At 39.5% G+C, this 24,282-nt stretch overlaps 1 protein-coding gene and 1 non-coding gene across 5 annotated transcripts in view; both read right to left on the minus strand.

Annotated features, from left to right (window-relative positions):
• Positions 1 to 24,282, minus strand: part of Cntn5 (contactin 5) — a 1,232,986-nt gene that overhangs the window by 668,851 nt on the left and 539,853 nt on the right. The window lies entirely within an intron of this gene.
• On the minus strand, positions 22,858 to 22,999 carry LOC115032021 (small nucleolar RNA SNORA48). The gene has a single exon (XR_003837669.1). It is a non-coding gene; the product is annotated as a small nucleolar RNA SNORA48 (small nucleolar RNA).

Consider the following 24,282-nt stretch of genomic DNA (forward strand, 5'->3'; position numbering starts at 1 on the left):
AATTCATCAAAGTAATCCACTATATAAACAAACTCAAAGACAAAAACCACATGATCATCTCCTTAGATGCTGAGAAAGCATTTGACAAAAATCCAACACCCATTCATGATAAAAGTCTTGGAAAGATCAGGAATTCAAGGCCCATACCTAAACATGATAAAAGCAATCTACAGCTGTAGTGACTATTCCTGGTTGTCAACTTGACTACATTTGGAATGAACTACAATCCAGAAATGGAAGGCTCACCATGCACCCTTATTTGGAGGTTTGGAGATAGAAATTTCCAATCTGGATCTTGGTATGGAGATCTTGAGGCATAGTGGCTATGGATTCCAGAAGATATTCTAACTGGTAATAAAGACACATGCTCCACTATGTTCATAGCAGCCTCATTTATAATAGCCAGAAGCTAGAAAGAACTCAGATGTCCCTCAACAGAGGAATGGATACAGAAAATGTGGTATATTTCACAATGGAATACTACTCTACTATTAAAAAGAATTAATTTATTTAATTCCTAGGCAAATGGATGGACCTGTAGGGTATCATCCTGAGTGAGGTAATCCAATCACAAAAGAACTCACATGATATGTACTCACTGATAAGTGGATATTAACCCAGAAACTTAGAATACCCAAGTTACAAGTTGCAAAACACATGAAACTCAAGAAGAACGAAGACCAATGTGTGGTCACTTTGTCCCTTCTTAGAATTGGGAACAAAACACCCATGGAAGGAGTTACAGAGACAAAGTTTGGAGCTGAGAGGAAAAGATGGATCATCTAGAGACTGCCATTCCCGGGTATCCATCCCATACTCAGCCTCCAAACAGAGACACCATCGCATATGCCAGCAAGATTTTGCTGAAAGGACCCTGATATAGGTGTCACTTGTGAGGCGATGCCAATGCCTGGCAAACACAAAAGTGGATGCTCACAGTCAGCTATTGGATGGAACACAGGGCCCCCAATGGAGGAGTTACAGAAAGTACTCAAGGAGAGGAAGGGGTCTGCAATCCTATAGATGGAACAACAATATGAACTAACCAGTAACCCCGGAGCTCCTGTCTTTAGCTGCATATGTAGCAGAAGATGGCCTAGTTGGCCATCATTGGGAAGAGAGGTCCCTTGGTATTGCAAACTTTATATGCCCCAGTACAGGGGAACGCCAGGGCCATGAAGTGGGAGTGGGTAGGTAGGGGAGTAGGCGGGGGAGGGTATGGGGGACTTTTGGGATAGCATTTGAAATGTAAATACCTAATTAACAAATATATTAAAAAAATAAAAGTGAGTTTTAAGTGAATTTTGTCACCTTGAGAATTTTTTCAATTCTTTCGTGAAGCATTTTAAACTGATAAAGGAAACAGGTGTTTCTTGTTTCAAAATCCTGCTTTCACACAGCTTGGGACACTCATTTTTTTTTCTTGGGTTTCATATTTTTATATATATATGACGTGGCTACAATCAGACGAAAGCTGTGAACTCCCATGTGTCAGCTTGAAATAGTAACAAAACTGAGTCCAGTGTACCAATGTATAAACATAATTTGTTTACCAACCCCACGCTTGTCATGCTCCAGGGGAGGCTGTCGTTTAGAGGACATTCCTTTCTTGGTTCTGTTTTCACAGCTATATACATAGCTGATAAATACGTGTGGAAAAATAAAAATTCCTCTGTACCCTGGGATTTCACTTCTCTTCAGTGGCCCCTACGCAGAAAACAGCAGCTTCTGATGGCACTGAAGCTGGTCAGTGCCCAGTGAGGAAAGAGCAGCAGCAAGCGGGAGAGTTTTCCACTCCTTCTGTAGCTCTGACTTCTCTATCTTCATCACCTCATATGTTTTGAGCTCCTACTCATCACAGCCCAGGTTATTAGACATAAAATGCCGAGGCAGTGGGATTGCCAGAAGTTCAAGGACCTAACTAACAAGTGAGACTAGCTAACTAGTCTGGGCTAGTGAGACTCTGTCCGTAAAGAACAGATAGTCTCAGAGGGCATTTTTCCTGGAGCTGTGGAAATTGCCAGGAATTTCCTCTGCTGCAGATATGGGGCGGTAGAATTAGTGGTTCAAGGATGATAAAGAATGCAGTGCATGACATGATGCATGGAACGGCCTAATTGTAACTGACTGAATTTAGTTTTAAAACTCCGGTCTGGCATGGCAAAATCGCTCAAGTCCCGAGAGCCCGGTGGAGAAACTTAGGATCGAGAAATAAGTCTGCGTGGACCCCACGCAAGATGCCACAGCTATACTCCAGCGGATCTGAATCCAGGAACACCCAGTCGACCTTACCTGCAGTGAGGATTCGCCTGCCAGACTGGAAAGGCTAGTAAGACAGTGTTTGTGTGAACGAATGAATGTGGGCCTGTTTTACCTTTCATTTGCTTTTGCCATTTATGAACAAATAAAAGTATTGGAACCTTTTTCCACTGGGGTTGAGGAATTTGTTTCTGCCACGCTTTACAGCTCAATTTTCGACACGGTCCAAATTTTAAACAAATAAAACAATTGATAGAAATTTAGATAGAAACTCTGAATTTTTGGTAGCATTGTAAAATTTAGGCTTCAAAGGCCTAAAGAGAATTATGTATGGATAAAAAACCAAAACCACAACCAACAAAGCATGCCCTCCAGTGAGGGTATACTAAGTCATGTCCCTAGTATGGGATTTTGGGTTTTAACTCTTTGGGTTATTATTATATTGTATTTCAAATTATCCAATGGCGTAGCTAAATATTTTATATATATATATATATATATATATATATATATATATATACATACACACACACATATATATATATATACACACACACATATATATATATATATATATATATATATATATATATATATATATATCAGAAAATTTCCCCTCAACCCCTTTTTCTTAAAACAAACCATAGAAATTAAGAACTTGGCTTCCCCCAGCTTTCTAGTCAAACCCTCTAGGTTTTTCAGTGCAACTCACTCATATACTATGTACTACACTGTGTGTTTCTTATATTCTAGGTTTTTCAGTGCAACTCACTCATATACTATGTAGTACTGTTTTTGTCTCAGAATACGCCATACGTGCAGCGATAAATACCCTTGCATACGTTCTTCCCACGTTTATACTGAAAGATGCATATACCTTCTGTCTTCTACCATCTCTTCCCTGACTGTACTGTTAAAACTTACCCTTTGAATGCCCTGGGAGGTGATGACCCTGCTCTGGAACTCCTCCTGCTGAGCAAGTGGTGATCCAACATAGCCTTGGTGGGACATAAAGGCAGGGATTCTGCCCCTGGAATAGGGACAGCAGACAAGGGTCTCCAAGAGTGTGGATTACTGCCCCAGCCATAAGGCTTGTTTGTATAATAATGTAGATATTTTACAACTTTAAGGAATGTTTATGACAATCAGAGACAGCATGAGTCTGCAGCAAAAGATTAGCTACTGCCTTAGTAAAATGGTAAAGCCTTGGCCCCTTAAGGGTGTGAAAAAGAACTCTTAAAACACAAGTTCAAAAATATAAAGTTTCTCAACTATGCAAATAATAAGTGTACTATGAATTATTATGAGGTGCTTCAGGAACTTAAAGGAACAAAGGCAGATGCATTGAATCAACATGCCAGAAAGATACTTAGGAAGGAGATAAAGGAATTTGGGGAGTAGTGATTACAAGAGATTCCATCCAGCTAAGTTGTTTTGTTTATGCTTAATACAAATACTCAGACAAATTCCTGTGTTCAGGATCAGTCTGGGACAGAGCATGGTTAGGCCTGGATGTGGTAGAAATGATAATTTCAGGACTGGGTCCCAGGCAGCTAGTTTATCTTATGTGCTTAACAGAGGCAGTCAGATCTCTGAATTCTTTTGCAATGTTAAAAAAAAAAATGTATCTTGCCATTTCCTAAGAATTAAGGGGCTGGGATCTTGGGATGTTGATTCATAGGACAATAAAAAGAAACATGAAGTAAATTAATAGATTGATATGGGCCTATTATCTGTAGGAGATGAGCTATCCAGAGAATTTTCTAGAATAGCGAGAATCTCTTGGAGAATTGTCTACGGCAGAATAAAAAGAAAAGGCTGTTTGGAGATAGATCTCCAGAAAGGAAGCAGAACAGAGAGAAAGCAGCCTGGAGAAAGCAGGCTGGAGAAGGCAGGCTGGAGGCAGAACAGAGAGAAAGCAGACTGGAGAAGGCAGGTTGGAGGCTGAACAGAGAGAAAGCGGGCTGGAAAGCTGTCTCCAGCTTGGACCCAAGATTTGACTTTGAGTTTTTTATTTCACTGCACCCAGACACCTCTTTCTCAGAACCTTTCTCTAAGCCAAATCTGGCCTTTGGCAGGCAAGGGTTAGAAGGCAAGGCTTAGGCATTCACCAGTGGCATGAGTGGGATTGCACCAGGAAAGCTGCCAGAGTGAATACTCCTGTATTCTTTGTATTGCTGTTATAAAACAGTCTATCCAAAACTCCAGCTTGCAGGTTACTATCTATGTGCAGTGCACATTTCCTAATCTATGCGGTTATAATAAGCTGCCTCCAAAAAGCAAACGTATGTATCTAAAACTGCTGAGGATGTAGTCAGGAGCCAGGAACTAGTGTTCAAAGGCATTGCAGACAAGAGTTTAATTTGGAATGCTTACAATAGGACAGCTAAAAGGGAGAATCCCAGACAGGCAAGGATCTCAATAGAAGCAGAAGCCCAAGGAGACACCATTGCTTAATGCAATGGCTTTCCGTTTTAAGTGTTTCACTGCTGCTGCCATTGGATATTTGTATGCCTTGCTCATACCAATCCATCCACTGAATTACATTTTACTTACTCTGGCAAAGGGAAAAATAAGATATTAATTTCCAAATGATATCACTGGTCAGCATCAAGAGCCACTTAAGTCCAAGTGTGTGCAGACCCAGCAAGCTCTACCCTACCATACTTCTACTATTATTGACATAGAAGTGTCTCTTTCTAAGTCTATGGTTGCATTCCACATTTGACACAGTACTAAAAAAAATGACAGTATCTGCTTTTCCCTAACAAGGAATTCAAAATGACCCTTATTTACATGCCTTCCACACAGAAGGAATCAAATGCTAAATGCCAAAGTCAATGTTAGCAATTAAGTACATCTTAGTGAAATGTATGTGTATTTTAATTTTCATTGAAGTTGTTGCTTTCATTCTGATTTTTTTTTTTTTTTTGAGACAGGGTTTCTCTGTGTAGCCCTGGCTGTCCTGGAACTCACTTTGTAGAACAGGCTGGCCTCAAACTCAGAAATCTGCCTGCCTCTGCCTCCCAAATGCTGGGACTAAAAGCATGTGTTACCACCACCCGGCTTCATTCTGATTATTATACCTTCTATAACTCATCTCCTTCCCACCTCCACTGCCTTCCTTCCCTCTGCAACACTCTCATGAGGTTTTGGTTTTTTTTTTATTCTATGAGAGTGCTGCAGTGATTCACAGAGGAGCCTCCATACCCCGTTGGTAGTATGAACTTTCACAAATTCACAGAAACAAACTTTTCATATTTTGGATGGAACATTCTCATTCATAATTTTAGATAGAGCTTTTCACATTTTCATTGTAAATTCTTCAACAAGAATTGCAGGCTCTGGGGATACCTTTCTGATGACAAATCCAATTGTGCTTTTTCATATTATCTCTTTTGTTTGATTGATTTTATTTAGACAGGTTTCCAGACGATCAATGATGTTCTAGAACCCACTAGCCAAAGACTATCTTGGACATCTGTCCCTGTGCCTACACCTCTTGAGTCTGGGGATTACAGGTGTGAGCCAACATTTCAGGTTTATGTGGTTATATTGAATGAACCTATGACTTCACTGATGACAGGGAAAAGAGTCTCCTAACTGAGCTGCATCCCCAGCCCTGACTCTTCAGATTAGAGGCAGTAGTGAACATTGTACGTCAAAGTATTCTTTGCCTCTCATCATCCAGTCTGATCTCAGGATTGCTTCTCACTATCTATATCTGAAATCCTTCAGAACTAACTTAGGCTGTCCATACAGTTTTGTGCTTAACCCTTTAAACTCTTCCTAGATGTTGTAAATGCCTAGGAGAACTTCCTCACTTTGAACCTCTCCTTTATCCACCTTTAATGTAGTTGATACATTAAAATCAGCTGCTGTGCTGCAGTACAAAGTTTATTCTGTTACTGCTGTATCTCTCTCATGAACTACTGATGATCAGCTGGTGGGTTTGGCCTCATGTGTTACCTGCACAACCTTTGGTGAGCTCTTCCCTTCTCAGATCAAAATAGTGACCTTTGAAAATTGTTCTGAGCATGTGTATGGTTGGATGTTTCTAATCTATCTCCCTTTACACATCTTCCTCATGCTGTCTAAACCTATCTAAAATCCCCATCCCAACTGAAACCCTATTAAACAAGCAAACTCTAATCCCTCTGACCTCTTCAGATCTAAGAGTAAGTAATGAAATTGCCCAATGAAGAAGCTAGAGAAAGCACCCAAGGAGCTGAAGGGGTCTGCAACCCTATAGGTGGAACAACAATATGAACTAACCAGTACCCCCAGAGCTCGTATCTCTAGCTGCATTTGTAGCACAAGATGGCCTAGTTGGCCATCATTGGGAAGAGAGGCACCTTGGTCGTGTAAACTTTTTATGCCCCAGTACAGGGGAACGCCAGGGCCAAGAAGTGTGAGTGAGGGGGTAGGGGAGCGGGGTGGAGGGAGCGTATAGGGAACTTTCAGGATAGCATTTGAAATGTAAATAAAGAAAATATATAATTAAAATAAAACTGCAAAACTCAAAAAAATTTTTTTTCCTTGTGTTCCTTGCTTGCCCTGAGGGCCTGTGCCTACAAAATAGCTTCCTTTTTTCCCCATTGTGGTTTTTGGTTTCACAGTTTACAGTTTATTTTTCCTTTTCCAACTAAATGATAGAACTCCTTGTTTAAAAAAAAGACATCATTTTCTTCCCCTCTGGGGTGAAATATGGAGACAGTGTTCTTGCTTGTAGATACTGCTTGATAAATATGTAGCAAAAGACTCAAGTCCATTGGGTAAATTTCAATTCCTGACTAAGTATCTGGTACAATTTTCCCCTTCATTAGACACAGTATTCCAGAAAGGCTTCATTTTTCAGAGCTAAAATTTAGTGTAACTCTGCCTTATTATCTCTAAGATTGCTGCTATAAAATACTAGCTTGAGTATGAACACAGTCTACATGAAGAAGTTACAATAGAACACAATGTCAATGAAATGTGTCAAGTTGATAATTCTAAGGAAAGAAATCAGTTATGGTAAGATTCATCAAACACCAAGAATGAACACTGAAAAACTGTTTTAGAATTTTGTAGCCATTTATCTAAAGAAAGACAAATTCTGCAGGTAAAGCTATAAATTTCCATTTCAATATTTGCACTGAATTCTTATTTTACCCTAAGTATGTACAAATTATGAGCTAACCTAGAGATAGTATGTGATAGTTAATCTTCACTGTCAATTTGATTTCATTTAGAGTCACATAGGACTCAGCTCTGGGTGTGTCTATGATATACTTTCTAATGAGGTTTAACTGAGGAAGCAAAATTTAGTTTGCAGGTATGTGAAACTACCCCAGGCTAGCTACCATGCACTGAGTGAACTGGGAAAGAAGAATTCAGACTGAGTGCTGTAATCCTCTTTGATCTTCTTCCTGGTCCTTTAAGATGTGAGAAGCCCAAACCACATGCTCCCTCTAACCTGAAGTTACCATACCTTCTCCTCCTGATGGAGTGAGACAGATGCTTTCTCAAGTAATTTGCTCATCAGAATTTGGTCCTATCAAGGAGAAATGCAACTGATACAGACCCAACTTATTCTAGGCAGGAAGTTCAGCTGACTACCCTTCCTTTCAGATGAATTATGACAATTACTTTTTATCTTAGAACTAAAAATAATGGTAATTTCTAGGGTCTCTAGAATAATTTAATGAGTGTATATATTTGACTTCAATAAAAATCTTCTTTTTAAAACTTTAAAACTTTTAAAAGAACTTTAAAAACTCAGTAACTTTTCCTTTTTCAGTACTGAGACTCAAATCCAGGACCTCTCACACTCTTACAAGTATGACAGAGTATCATCTCCAAAATGTAGCTTGGTATTTATTGTGAACATGACACTCTGCTAATACAAAGAAAATGCAAACCAACGGAGAACAAGGATGATGGGAGCTAGGGAACTCTATGTTATACCCACTGCTCTATGTTTGGAAGGGAGGGGAATGAATCATAAAACCAGAAAACTACCTTGCCTCTCTTCTAGGGCTGTGATTGCAAATCCTGCACTCATCATTTTGATACAAAAGCTTCATATAAAAATTAACTTTAATAAGAACACTAAATTGGTAATTAACTACATGAATTTCATACCTTAATTCATCAGCTAATTATGTAGATAAGGATATACATACAAAACTAATTTTCAAGGTTGTTGTACCTCTAAATCCAGCACTTGGGATACTAAAGTCAGGAGCACTGCCATATATTTGTGGCAACCTGGGCTACTTGCTGATTTTGTGAGACCTAATCTCACATAAACAAACGGATCTAATTTTGGCAGAGCTCAGCCTGTGATGTCAGTTGTAGAACACTCACCTGACATGTGTGAGATCCTATATTCAATACATTGACACAGCAAGAAACACATTAAAATTCTCTAATTTCAGTCTTGAAATTGAAAGCAAGAAGTTGAGACGCCTGAGGTACCACAGCAGAAATCAATTTTCAGAGCTAGTAGGGAAACAAGGATTTTTGAGTCGAAGAGTCTCTAAGAATTTCCATGAAATCCACTGATGTCTGTCAGTGTAACTCCGAGGATTCTAAATGCTTGGGAACCACTCCCCTACCAGGGCAATAGTCCAGTCTTTAGACCACAGCTTTGCCATGGGAAAGATAATGTGTTTCCCATGAGAGGAACTACAGAGCACAAAACTGATGAAAATTTGTAAATTTAACTGAGACATGTTTAGCGATTATGATCACTATCTGTATATTTACCACATGTGATTTTATAATAATTATGCATAACAGATCACATTGGAATATATGTATATATTTGTATCGTACACCTTTGCATGTTAGTGCTAATTATAAGGCTAGATACCACCTGAAGATTATGATGCCCGAAGACTGATGGCACTTTATGTTGTAGATTCTCCAGTTAATTGTTCAGTAAATTTTGTTGAGGTGTTTCATTTCTGAGTCTCATTAAAGTCGGAGGGGGGGGGAGAGTTCCAACAGCAATAAAATGTCTGTCAACAAGGTTTGTTGTAGTAAAAAAACTATTTGAAAGGAATGGAATATGATTGGTCAGGAGTAAGTGGCACAATCTTCTAATGCAAGCAATGCCACGTGAATGAGTATTAGAACATTAGATATGCAGGCAAGGAAGTGAATATAATGAGCACAGTAGAGTCTCTCCCATTTATTATAGAATCATTGCCATCTTCCTTCTCATAAGTTAACAAGTTAAAGAGCACACATGTCATTTAATTAGACTTGATTTAGTCTTTTATTAAGTCACACTTTATCCTTAAAGTTCTGTGAAATCCATGCTATGCTTGTTAATGTTCCCTTATATATACTGTTACACTGCCCTCCACTATCCCTAAGTAAGTGTGCCATTGTATTCTCCTAAAATGCATCATACTTACTTAAGAATGTTTAAACCATTTGCACATTGTAAACAAAACACGAGAGTATGTTGATAATCCATGTATCTCTTTCTCCCTGGAAATTTAATAAGTTGCTAAATATCTCTCTAATTTGAATGTTTCATTTGCATAAAGAGGGGGTAAGATTTAATTCAATATTATGAAAACATTGTCAGTGTTTACTTCCTGCTAATTTAGTATGATGAATAATGTTATGGGCCCCACATCAGTTGAACCTGCAAGATAAATTAATGACAGTATTTAGTGTTTTTAATCATGAGGAATAACCAACTCTACCTTCTTATGATGTGAAAAATAAAGGCTTTTAGAGTTAAGAGGAAAACTGTTGGCAAGGGTGGAAAATGAGTCCGGGAGAGAACCGTCTGCACTGTTCTGCGATGAACACCGGCAGGATGCAATAAAGCTAATTTATTTTCATGCTAGCAAATTGCTTTTTTAGCAAACGATCCACAAGGGTGCAATAAAAACAACACCATTAAAGTTTTTTTTGACATGGTAAATAATTAAGAAATTGGTCAAAGGTTTGATGTAAAGTTTCTGCTGTCTCATCTCCAAATTATGACAATCCAAGGATATATACAATATGTGGAAATGATCTCTAGCTATGTGGTGTGAGTAAAGTAGAGTCTTCCACCCATAGATCCAATAGTTAAAAATCTGTCCTAAGCAACAGAAAGATTTACATTGGATAATTAGCCTCTATCACCTATGATCAAGAACTTGGAATTTTTAAAGCAGGAAGTGAAGTAAGGTGGGTATTGGTAGGAAGGGAGGCATGGAATTAGGTTCATGTCAGTCACTCAGACCACAGCAAAAAAAAAAAAAAAATCAGTACAAGGGGTGTTCACATGGTCAAGATAAATCAAGCCATAAGAAGGGAAGTTGGGTGGAGCAAAGTCTCGGTAACTGTCCTATCTGAAGCCTTGACACTGCTTGCTGAGAGGCAGTGATGATTAGGAGCTTCAGAGATATTCTTAAGTACTCTAGACATATGTATATATATATATATATACACACATACATATATATTTCCCTAAAAGAAGTTGCAATGTTTTAGAACTGTCTTTGATAGAAGCAAGAAGTTTGCAGTAAACTTTCTTCAGAATAGACCCCTGTTCCATATTTTCAGTTCATTTCTTGTAATACACCTAATTTTATCATGGCTATACAGGTCACACTTTAGGTCTCTGTGTTAATCTAGAAGAGAAAATATAACTCATAATCTTGTCTTTATAATCTCCCACCATGTATATACATGTGTATCATCAATTCTTCTAAGTTAACACAACTAGAAAACATATAACAAGAATCTTATTCAACAATATTTAAAGGTAATGGTTTTATATTTAGCACCTCATCATCTTAAAAATTGAGTAAAAAATCAATCGCTGAAGTTTTATATGCATAACCATGCAAAGAAAATGTAAAACATATTTTATTTTTGGTAGAAACTCCCAGCAGGCTTAATCAACAAATCAACAAAAGATTGACACAATCTTTCTGCACTAATAATTAAGTTTCTTAAAGATTGTGTGTAAATCAGATTCTAAAGTTTCTTTAAGTTGAGAGACTAATGTAATGAGAAAGAAATTTTGGAATACGTGATTTCCCCAGATATTCTTCACTCCTATTAGCCACACTCTGAGATGATTCCCTTGACATCTTACAACACGGGCGAGTGAAAGATTATTGAAGCTGTTAAGACAGCATGAGGGCAAGGGGTCCCCGTGAACCTCTTTCTAATAGATCCCAACTAATTGTTTTTCTCAAAGATGGATGATTCTAAAGCATCTGTGAAAATTTTTTTTTCATCTAGTGGACTTTTATGCCAAATAAAGACTCTAAATTCTTACCCATGAGCAACACGCAGTAGTTGACTTTCTATTCCTTCCCTTGCTAGACCTGTACTTTCCCTGACATACCTATTATTAAACCTGAGTCTATAGAAGGGAAAATTACATGTGCCTTTCACAGTTCTAAGAACTTCACTTTCATTTTAATGTTCAGCTTCTACAGTGAATGTGTGCTGAGTCAATGGAATTTTTTCCAACAATGCTCTCTGGAGCAAGTCACCGATGTCAGTTATGTGAACAGGAAATTGAATGTGAATGAGCTGGGCAGAGGTTTCTCTTGTGAAAACGTTTGTAAACAACTCAAGTGCTAAAGCATAGGGGATGACCATTGCACAGATTTAATTCCATCCCACTGCCAAAGCAGGGAACATAAAACCTAGTCTATGGCAATGTATTTTAACTGCTATGTTTTCTGTTGCTTTTCTAAACATTGTCTTACCTGTAAAGATTCTTGACAGTTATAAACAGTGGCTATAAATGTTCTTACTCTGTAGACATACATATGGATGTAACTGTCTTTGTCTGGGCCCATGGAAATATATGGAGACCTGCATGCACAGGTCTCTCGGTTTCATTTTGCTCTAGTTAGTAATATATATCTATGTTACCTGTGCTTGGTAACCAACCTAGAGGCTAGTTTTTTTCAAGCTTGGTTCTTACTGAACCTGGTTCACTATCTTAAATGATTTGAGGGTGGTGGAGGGGTGGGGAAAGAAAAACGTATCTGCAGGTAATAAATCACAACTGGACAGGAAGAAGTTCTGCCATGCTGCCTCATCGGAAGGACACTCCAGAGAGTGGTAATGTACCATGTATTTCACAAGGCTAGAAATAGGGTTTGCAATATTCTCACCAGAAAGAGAGGTAACTATTTAAGGAAACATGGGATGTGTGATCAGGTTTAAGTGTCACACAATATATCATAGAACAGAATGTTACATGCTACCCATTAATATTTTTACACCAGTTGAAAATAAACTACATTAAAATTCTAAACCAAATAATCTCCATGTATGTTAGTTTTTATCTCTGTGTTAAAATACTCATCATGGTTTATGGATGAAGAGGCTTATTTATTCATGGCTTTTGGAGTCTGACAAAGCAAACTCCAGTGAAGTCTCAGCACAAAGAACAGGCAGGGATAAGTTACTGTGTTCAGTGCAGGAAGCAAAGAATGGTGTGTGGAGCCAAACTGCTTAAGCATCAGCAGGAGGCATGAGAAGTGCCTTCAGGAGCCAAGGTTCCAGTGATGCAGCATGCTGGAGAGAGGCTTTCCCTTGGTAATAACCCTTCAAGGCACTCTTACGGATCAGCAGGAAGCATGGGATTTTCCTTCCCTGAACATAATCCCGGTGACTTAAGGATCCCTACAAATCCTTAAATCCCACCTCTCCCAGCTGTTCCAACAGTGGGAATGGAGCTTCTACTTACAGGGATGTTAGGGCATGCAACACATAAGCCTTGATTAAATAAAAGTCAGAGTGCTTCATGTCATCCTTAGGTGATATAGTTCTTCAATGCATTGAAATAAATGAAGCCATGCTTTCGTTAAAGACACAATATTTGAATCAAGTTTTACATTTCTTTCTAAGCTCTCTTATTTATTGGAGAGAAACACAGTTAAAAGATGCAACATACAACAAACAGGCATTGAGTCTTCTGGAAGGGTCTAGAGATTACCTTAAAATAATATGATTTTTGAGTGAATTATGAGCTGTAATCATAAAAACTTGTAACAGAATAAATTAGGTTTCATTTGTTGGCTATCTGAATCATGTTGATGCAGGAAGGAATACTGCAATTGACTTTGGACAACCAAAGCAAAGGTTATGACTCTTGCCTGATTAAAGCAAGGGTTCCCTCTGACAACTACCCTCAGTTTAAATGAAGTGAATCCAGTGTATGGAGACTAAAACATCCACAGTGCAGAACTGAACCTGCTACTCTGATCTAAAAGTATCTGAGTGGTTTGTCTACTATAGCCATTTATTACGGTGAGTCATGAATGGCCCTTTGGACAGAGGATTTTAGATAGAGTAGATGTGGTCCCTAAACCAGGAGCAGGGGGATAGTGTAAATGACATGAGGTGAATGAAGCATTCTTCCTGGCTCTCCTGACTGCTAATGGCCATGTCTGCGTGGCCCCAATGTCAAAGCCCAAGTATGAAGGCAGCTTTCCTAGCATCCAGCTGTTTTTATAAGGGTGGCTTAGCACTGGGTACCTCCTGTTTTACCTCCAAGACACCAAGACCATGGCAACTCTTATGAACAGAAGCATTTAGTTGAGGCTGGCTTACAGTTTAGAGGTTTAGTTCATCACAGTCATAATAAGGAGCATGGCAACATTCAGGCACACATGGTTCTAAGGGAGATAGCTGAGAGTTCTGCATCTGAATTAGCAGGCAGCAGGAAGAGAGAGTAACACTGGACCTAAACTCTCAAAACATCTACCCCCAGTGACATCTAACAAGGCAACACTTCCAGAAAGTGTGATGCCCTGTGGGTCATTTTCATTCAAAGCAACAGAGACAGGGTTTAGATGTCACCAGATATTCCTTACTCTTCCATAAGTGACATCTTAGGACATATCTCTGAATGTCCCAACATGGCTATATTTTTGCAACTTCAAGGAGCTATTTATTTATTTATTTATTTAAATTAGGAAGTGAGATTTATTGTCTAAATGTGCTTTTTTTTTCCTTTTGCTCTCATGAAAAGGATATTTTTCCATCTAATAATAATAATGCCCAGGAAGTGAAAGATCTGTATGATAAGAACTTCAAGTCTCTGAAGAAAGAATTGAAGAAGATCTCATAAGAGGGAAAGATCTTCCATGCTCACGGATTGGCAGGATTAATATAATAAAAATGGCTATCTTGCCAAAAGCAATCTACAGATTCAATGAAATCTCCATCAAAATTCCAACTCAGTTCTTCACAGAGTTAGAAAGGGCAACTTGTAGATTCATCTGGAATAACAAAAAACCTAGGATAGCAAAAACTATTCTCAACAATAAAAGAACCTCTGGTGGAATCAGAATCCCTGACCTCAAGCTGTACTACAGAGCATTTGTCATTAAAACTGCATGCTACTTGGACAGTGACAGGTAGATCAATCGAATAGAACTGAAGACCCAGAAATGAACCCTCACAATTATGGTCACTTGATTTTGACAAAGTAGCTAAAACCTTCCAGTGGAAAAAAGACAGCATTTTCAACAAATGGTGCTGGCACAACTGGCGATTATCATGTAGAAGAATGCAAATTGATCCATTCTTATTTCCTCATACAAAGCTCAAGTCTAAGTGAATCAAGGAACTCCACATAAAACCATAAAACCAGAGACACTGAAATTTATACAGAAGAAAGTGGGGAAACGCTTCAAAGATATATGCATAGGGGGAAAATTCCTGAACAGAACAGCAATGGCTTGTGCTGTAAGATCAAGAATTTACAAATGGGACCTTATAAAATTGCAAAGCTTCTGTAAGGCAAATGTCAATAAGACAAATGGCAACCAACAAGTTGAGAAAAGGTCTTTCTTTATCAATCCTAAATCTGATAGGGGGTTAATATCCAATATATAAAAAGAAATCAAGAAGTTAGACTCCAGAAAACCAAATAACTCTAGTAAAAAAAATGATGCACAGATCTAAACAAAGAATGCTCAACTGAGGAATACTGAATGGCCGAGAATCACCTAAAAAATGTTCAACATCCTTAATCATCAGGAAAATGCAATTCAAAACAACCCTGAGATTTCACCTCACACCAGTGAGAATGGCTAAGATCAAAAACGCAGTTGACAGCAGATGCTGGCGAGGATGCAGAAAAAGAGGAACATTCCTCCATTGCTGGTGGGATTGCAAGCTGGTACAACACCTCTGGAAATCAGTTTGGTGGTTCCTCAGAAAATTGGATATAGTACTACCAGAAGATCCAACAATACTTCACCTGGGCACATACCCAGAAGTTGCTCCAACTTGTAATAAGGACACATGCTCAATTATGTTCGTAGCAGCCTTATTTATAACAGCAAGAAGCTGGACAGAATCCAGATGTCCTTCAACAGAGGAATGGATACAGAAAATGTGATACATTTACACAATGGAGTACTACTCAGCTATTAAAATCAATGAATTCATGAAATTCTTAGAGAAATGGTTGGATATGAAGGATATCATCCTAAGTGAGGTAACCCAATCACAAAAGAACACAAATGATATGCATTCACTGATAAGTGGATATTAGCCCAGAAGCTCAGAATCCCCAAGATACAATTTGCAAAACACCTGACACTCAAGAATAAGGAAGACCAAACTGTGGACAATTGGAACCTTCTTAGAAGGGGAAACAAAATACCCATGGAAGGAGTTACAGAGACAAAGTTTGGAGCAGAGACTGAAGGAATGACCATCCAGAAACTGCCCCACCTTTGGAGCCATCCCATAAATAACCACCAAACCCAGACACTATTGCATATGCCAACAAGAGCTTGCTGACAGGAGCCTGATATAGTTGTCTCCTATGAGGCTATGCCAGTACCTGACTAATATAGAAGTGGATGCTCACAGTCATCCACTAGAGAGAGCACAGGGTCCCCAATGAATGATCTAAAGTACCCAAGGAGCTGAAGGAGTTTGTAGCCACCTAGGAAGAACAATAATATGAACTAACCAGTAACCCCAGAGCTCCCTGAGACTAAACTACCAATCACAGAAAACACATGGTGGGACTCGTAGCTCTAGCTGTATATGTAGCAGAGGATGGCCTAGTTGGTTATTAATAGGAGAGGCCCTTGGTTCTGTGAAGGTTCTATGCCCCAGTATAGGGGAATGCCAGGGCCAGGAAGTGGGAGTTGGTGGCTTGGGGAGCAGGGGCAGGGGGGGAGAAGATAGGGGATTTTTGAAAGGGAAACCTGGAAAGGGGATAACATTTGAAATGTAAATAAAGAAAATATCTAAAGAAGAAGAAGAAGAAGAAGAAGAAGAAGAAGAAGAAGAAGAAGAAGAAGAAGAAGAAGAAGAAGAAGAAGAAGAAGAAGAAGAAGAAGAAGTAGTAGTACAAGTACATTGACATTTTGTTGGGTAGGAAAACATTCCCAACAAATAAAATGAGTACATACATTTACTACCTTTATGATATGATTTAGAAGTTGCTTAGTGCAATCTCTAATAGTACAAACTGACATTTCCTTTCTCTTGTGGAATAAGAATCATTTAAAAGATAATTCAAATATGATAAGAAAAAGTGTCATGTTAAAGCCACCATCGAAGAGAAATTATACTGTGGTGATGTCTCTATATTGTTTAGAATCAGGACCCTCCATAGAATGTTCTTTCCAAGGAATAAAATTGTTTTCAAGTTTAGTTGCTATATAAGAAATATTAGTATTGTTGTACTTACTGCACTTGTTGGACTGAGCTGTTTTCTTCCATGAAATTAATCCTTATCATTTGATGGAAATTGAGTATCATGTGAATGTAAAGGAAAATTGCATTGAAACAGCCTACTCCTGGTGGTAGCTTTAGTGAATAAACATCCTATTTATCATTATCTGTTCTAAAGTCTTTACTGGCCACTTTGTCAGTAGATGAGCAAGATTTCAATGGGAATAAACTGCTAATTGTTACATGAGAGACCAAGCAGATTTCTACCCAGTATGGATTGGTGATCTCATAAAAGCAAACTGGTAGTGGTCTCTGCACCATAAGGCTTGTGTTTGAGTGGTCTCAGCATTTCCCTGAAGGATGATGGGTCTCTGTACCTTATCTTTGTTCTCCCATGTGACCTGGGGAATGTAATTACACAAGTGATGGGATATATCTGCAGAGCAATGTTTGTATAGAAAGAACAAAACATGACACTAGAGATTCTACATAGGCCATGATTACCAGGAGTTTATTAACTAATTCTGCTGCCTATAGCACAGTGGATTTTAGCAGCTTATGTGTTTTTCTACATGTGTGAAAGATGATGGAGTTCTCTATCAAGGGGGAGCAGAGATAACTACTTGTTATTGGCATATGATTCTATGTAGAATTAACTCATGTGGTGAAGTGTATAGTCAATGTTTATTTGTTTCTATACTCGAATTTACATGTTCATGGTCACAAGTACTCCTTACCGCAAGCTTGACTTAGGTTTTATAAATAGTAATGTGCCATATTTTAAAAAGCCATTATATAGAACGGGAACACAAAGGTCAAAATTTATGAATAGGTATGAAATATCAAGGAAGATAAACGGAAGAATCAAGTATCTAGTAATGTAATAACTTATTATGTGACAAGGGGGATTAATCTTCACCCAATAATCCTTGTAACTTATTTCAAGGGAATTCAAATATCATGAGCAACTTGCAAATCATTATGAGACATAAATGGAGTTGTCAACCAGGAGAGTGCTTGTAAAATATTTAATGCTCAAAACTTAACCATGGAGGTATAAACAGAATAATTACCAAAAAGGACAATGTGCTCAAATAAAGAGCCTTACTTTCAGAACAATCAACACTCATCTTATTTTTATTTAGGCATATTTATATACCTTTTATGAGATACATTATATTCATCCAATGCATGCAAAAATTAAAAATAACAAAATTAAGTTAATGATTTAATCTCCTTGAGAATGAAATACTAATATGTACTAAGAATTTTAGTTTATAGATACCAATGATGCTCAAGAGAACTGTCCTGCTTCACAATGTCCATTACAGAATGTTATGTCAGTCTCTCCTTGCCTTCTGTTTCCTGACTCTAGTGACCAATACCATGTAGTATTTTCCTTTTCTCCATAATATTAACTTGCTGATTTCCATACATGAATGAGATCTTACCATAGTTATTATTCTGTGTCTGGCTTATTTCATTTATTATCAAGAACTAATGTCTCATCTATGTCACCACAAGTCACAGAATTTTATTGGGTTTTTTTTTGGCTAGATAATAGTCCATTGTATAGTTGTAACCCATCATCAGCTGGAAGACATCTCAGTTCATTCTGGATGTCCAGTGCTGCAGTAAACATAGGAATGTGGATTTCTGCTTGTCATCATGATTTTATCTCCTCCAAAGGTCTTGGCGAAGCAGTCACTAGGCTGGCAGGAATGGCGAGCAAGGATTTCAGGAAGTAGAGGTAATATATAATATATAGAAACAATGACTTTTGACATTATATATGTATATATATGTGTGTGTGTGTGTGTGTGTGTGTTGTGTTTGGTATGGTTATGTGTTTGTGTGGTGTGTCTATATGTGTGTATGTATGTGTGAATGTGTGTGTGTTTGGTATGGTGTGGTGTGTGTGTGTATGTGTGTGTGTGTGTGTGCACATACAGAGGCCTCTACTGAACATGACCCCAGAACCTTCGTAAGCACATGGTACCTACAAATGTGGTATTTAGTAAGGAGATATGACAAATTAGACATCATTAGTGAGTGGGATGAGAGATCAAGAGATTGTCATAAGATTTCTACTAAAGTACACTTGTATTTCTTGGTCAGAAAATTTACAAATTGGTGGTGGCATCCCAGCTTTTTAAGCTTCAACTCCTGTATTTCTCCAGCACTGTACCACCCATGATTTCATTAACCTACATTCAGTTCTTTTTTTTATTACGTATTTTCCTCAATTACATTTCCAATGCTATCCCAAAAGTCCCTCATACCCTCCCCTCCACTTCCCTACCCACCCATTCCCATTTTTTGGCCCTGGTGTTCCCATGTACTGGGGCATATAAAGTTTGCAAGTCCAATGGGCCTCTCTTTCCAGTGATGGCCGACTAGGCTATCTTTTGATACATAAGCAGCTTGAGTCAAGAGCTCCGGGGTACTGGTTAGTTCATAATGTTGCACCTACAGGGTTGCAGATCTCTTTAGCTCCTTGGATACTTTCTCTAGCTCCTCCATTGGGGGCCCTGTGATCCATCCAATAGCTGACTGTGAGCATCCACTTCTGTGTTTGCTAGGCCCCGGCCTAGTCTCACAAGAGACAGCTATATCAGGGTCCTTTCAGCAAACGCTTGCTAGTGTATGCAGTGGTGTCATCGTTTGGAGGCTAATTATGGGATGGCTCCCTGGGTATGGCAGTCTCTAGATGGCCCATCCTTTTGTCTCAGCTCCAAACTTTGTCTCTGTAACTCCTTCCATGGGTGATTGTTTCCAATTCTAAGAAGGGGCAAAGTGTCCACACTTTGGTCTTCATTCTTCTTCAGTTTCATGTGTTTTGCAAATTGTATTTTATATATCGCTATACTAAGTTTCTGGGCTAATGTCCACTTATCAGTGAGTACATATCATTTGAGTTCTTTTGTGATTGCGTTACCTCATTCAGGATGATGCCCTCCAGGTCCAACCATTTGCCTAGGAATTTCATAAATTCATTCTTTTTAATAACTGAGTAGTACTCCATTGTGTAAATGTACCACATTTTTTGTATCCATTCCTCTGTTGAGGGGCATCTGGGTTCTTTCCAGCTTCTGGCTATTATAAATAAGACTGCTATGAACATATTGGAGCATGTGTCCTTCTTACCTGTTGGAACATCTTCTGGATATATGCTCAGGAGAGGTATTGTGGGATCCTCCGGTAGTACTATGTCCAATTTTCTGAGGAACTGCCAGACTGATTTCCAGAGTGGTTGTACAAGCTTGCAATCCCACCAACAATGGAGGAATGTTCCTCTTTCTCCGCATCCTCACCAGCATCTGCTGTCACCCGAATTTTTGATCTTAGCCATTCTGACTGCTGTGAGGTGGAATCTCAGAGTTGTTTTGATTTGCATTTCTCTGATGATTAAGAATGTTGAACATTTTTTCAGGTGCTTCTCAGTCATTCAGTATTCCTCAGGTGAGAATTCTTTGTTTAGCTCTGAGCCCCATTTTTTAATGGGGTTATTTGATTTTCTGGAGTCCACCCTCTTGAGTTCTTTATATATATTGGATATTAGTCCCCTATCTGATTTAAGATAGGTAAAGATCCTTTCCCAATCTGTTGTTGGCCTTTTTGTATTATTGACGGTGTCTTTTGCCTTGTAGAAGCTTTGCAGTTTCATGAGGTCCCATTTGTCAATCCTTGATCTTACAGCACAAGCCATTGCTGTTCTATTCAGGAATTTTCTCCCTGTTCCGATATCTTCGAGGCTTTTCCCCACTTTCTCCTCTATAAGTTTCAGTGTCTCTGGTTTTATGTGAAGTTCCTTGATCCACTTAGATTTGACCTTAGTACAAGGAGATAGGAATGTATCGATTCGCATTCTTCTACATGATAACAACCAGTTGTGCCAGCACCATTTGTTGAAAATGCTGTCTTTCTTCCACTGGATGGTTTTAGCTCCCTTGTCAAAGATCAAGTGACCATAGGTGTGTGGGTTCAGTTCTACTTCAGAATGTCTTTATATAATTAAAATTGACATGTTAGAAATTATACCATCAATGGCTACACTGGTTGATAAAGTATGCACCCCAAACTCATTTAAGTCCTATCGTATATAAAGGAAAAGAACTGCAACAATTTGCAGAATGAAGCCCATACTTTATCTGCTTTTTCTTCTTAAATATTTATCTTTACTATTGAGTATTTCATTAATATATACAATAAAGTACGATCATTAATATTCTCTATTTTCCTCCTTCAGCACTCCCCCAACCAACATTTTATGTTTAGGTTTTTGTTGATGTTTCTTTTTATTAAAAAAAAAATGTAGCGATTCTTTGTGAGTATCACATCATGTACTCCAGTTATGCTCATCTTCCTATCCTCTAACATTTGCCCTTCACTTTAGCAACTTCCCTTACAATAACACACACACACACACACACACACACACACACACGGAAAACATAGACAATAGTGCAGCATGGAAGCTGTTGTATGTCATAGTGTGTCCCACAGTAGTCCCACAGTTCTGCACTTGCAAATGCTCACTGTAATGAATCGTTGGTCTTTTTTGAGTTTGCTGGCTTTTGTGTCATGATAAATATTGGATCCTCATCTGAACTCTTCCCAGTTATCCTGTTGTTGCCCTGTGTCATGGAGATCTTGCAGTTTTGGATAGGCAAGACTGGCTCTTTCATGGATCTCAACCATTTACAGATGATATAGATCTGGGGATAAGTCAACACAGAACACTGGATCTGAGCTTGGGCGGTAGCTAAGGTGGTCAACATTCTGATTTTCCCTTAGCCACACCACCAGAGGGCATTCTCCAGCACTGCTCTCCTCTCATGCCCTTGGGCCAGTTCACCAGCCAGTATGCTACCCGGTCAAGGCAAGGGTCCCACAGTTCATGAGGGGGCAGGAATAGCTCTCCTGCTCTCATGCCAGCAGGGCCAACTCTCCCAAACACCACAGGAGGCTAGTAGTCAGGGTGAAGGGGAGAGGGCAGGGCACCACACCTGCACCTATACCACCTCACAGTAAACATGTGGGAGGGCCAGCTCTCCAAGCTTACACCATGGGTTGGGGGAAGGGGGACTAGCTCACTAGTGCCCCTCCCACCAAAGGCAGTAGAGCTGCTCAAGTGAGGTTCAGGGCCAACGCTCCTGAGTGTTGCTGCCAGCCAGGGGCAGAACCACCTCCTTCTCTCATTCCTTATGGCCAGCTCTCCCTTCTGCCTCAGATGGTGTGGGCAGGGAAGGAAAACCACCACTCTGAAACCACACTCATGCCCTAATGGTGCCTTATCCATATCCCCACCACCAGGGCCAGCTCCACTGTGCAAGGACCAGAGCCCACTCTCCCAGATGTTGCTGTAGGTGATATGTGAGGCCAATTCTCCAGAGCACAGCGGCCGGTGGGGGCATGGCCAGGTCTGCACAGACCCTGGGCATCAATGCAGTCCCTGGTGAGTGGCCTGACCAGGGGCTTCTCCATGTTCTCTCGTGGTAATATGAGCCACAGACATCGACAGAAAACTCTGCTATTGACTGGCCATGGACCCACATATGGCCCTCAGCTGCAGCTCGGGCTGGGACCTCACCATGGCCTCAGGTGGCTGGGCTGCCCACTTACAACAAGCTTCTCCTCTTCACCTTTGAGTCTCCAGTTCCATCTTTCTTCATAATGCTCAAGCTGCTCCACTTCTTTTTCTCTCCCATACTTGCACATTGTGCTGGCTGCTGTTGGAAGCTGGTCACACAGCTGGCAGGCCTCTGGGTGACATCCTCAGACCACACTGTGTGGCATTGCCCCAAGCAGGGGTCTACACACTGTGTTATGTGCTGAAGGGAAGGTCTGTAGGTGGCACAGTGGTCTGCAGGTCTCTGTCTTCCTCCTTCCTCACTGGGCTGCTTGAATTTGATTTGGTTTGATTTTTGTGTCCTAGGCATGAAACAGCTTTGGCCACTGACCCCGTATGAAGCTGGGATGAACAACGAGCTGACATTTGCTCTGCCCCTGCCTGATAGAAGAAGCCCACCACCAACAAGGTGTCTCTTTGCCCATTGCTAGGGGAGTGGGTAGGGACAGGTGGGGGTGTTGTTGTTTCTTTGTTTTTTCAGCTGCTTTTTCTTTCTCTGTTACAGAAAAGTTTCTCTCCATCACTTCTTGTTGCTAAGAGACTAGTGTGTATGAATTTCCTATTTCTGTCTTTTTTCTCATTCCATTCATAGATGCCATTGGGGTCAACCTCAGGCATTTGATCTGTGGGCTTTTCCAGGGTCATTCTGCTGAAATGTAGAATACAACTCAAATCAGGATAACGTACCCAGTAATGTTGACTAAACCTCTGGTAAACCCATCAAGAGAAGAGGATATTGCCTTCTAAACAGAAAGTACACAAGGGGTGGTGGTGGGAAATGTTACCATCTCCTTGGAAATGAGGACACTGAGATTAAAAAGCATTCAAAATATGAAAAGTAGAGTTATGGACTAAACATTGTAATTTAAGACCTGGATCCATATGAATGTACAGTAATGCCATTCTTTAATGTTATTCTCTGATCCAATATGCTCCTCTTCCTTTGTTGCAGGAGCTCTTTTTTGCTAGGAGTTTATCAGCTGCTGTTGAATAAGCACTGGTAACCATGATTCACATGGCCAGTGAGTTCCAAGGGGAGAAATTGGGCAAGTAGTAGTTCTTAAGCCAAGACTGCAGCAAGACAACATCAGAATTAGATCTCAAGAATGAATAATTTATTAATATACTTAATGAAGACAGCAATAGTAACTATGGGGGAAGTAATGGAAGCGAGCAGAATGAGTCTCAGTATGCTGGATAATTCTGATTGGATTAGGGACTAAGAATTGCCCAACAGTGTACCCATGGCCTGCTGTTATTGTGGAGGTTTTCATGTGGAAGGCCAGTGAAGTTCTGGCCATGAGTATTAAAATTTCTTCAAATGAATCCATCTAACATTACATTTTCTTGCCTTTCTGAAAAAAAGTTGAAAGGTGAAACCAAACACCTTGGTGCAGACAAATGAACAAGTTAGCAAAAGCCATGTAAACAATCTTTGGGAGGAAGAAGCCTTTTTTATTGAACAATCAATGCTCTAACACCATTCTCCAAACCTCAGATCACAGTGGAGTTTACAGACCATTGCTCCATTAATTTGCATTCTGAACAAACAAAGCCTAAGGAAGTTGGGTCAGCAGCTATTCTTGAACCATGCTCTTACTGAAGGACTGACTGATGGATATCCCACTGTGCAATTAAGCATGCAGGAGGCACTGCAGAGGACCACATCAGAAGAAAGTAAGGTCTTAAATCTTACCCAGATAAGATAATTAGAATTT

Source organism: Mus caroli, unplaced genomic scaffold (genome assembly GCF_978045245.1).
Source record: "Mus caroli unplaced genomic scaffold, Mus_caroli_1 scaffold_11, whole genome shotgun sequence".
Lineage (NCBI taxonomy): Eukaryota > Metazoa > Chordata > Mammalia > Rodentia > Muridae > Mus > Mus caroli.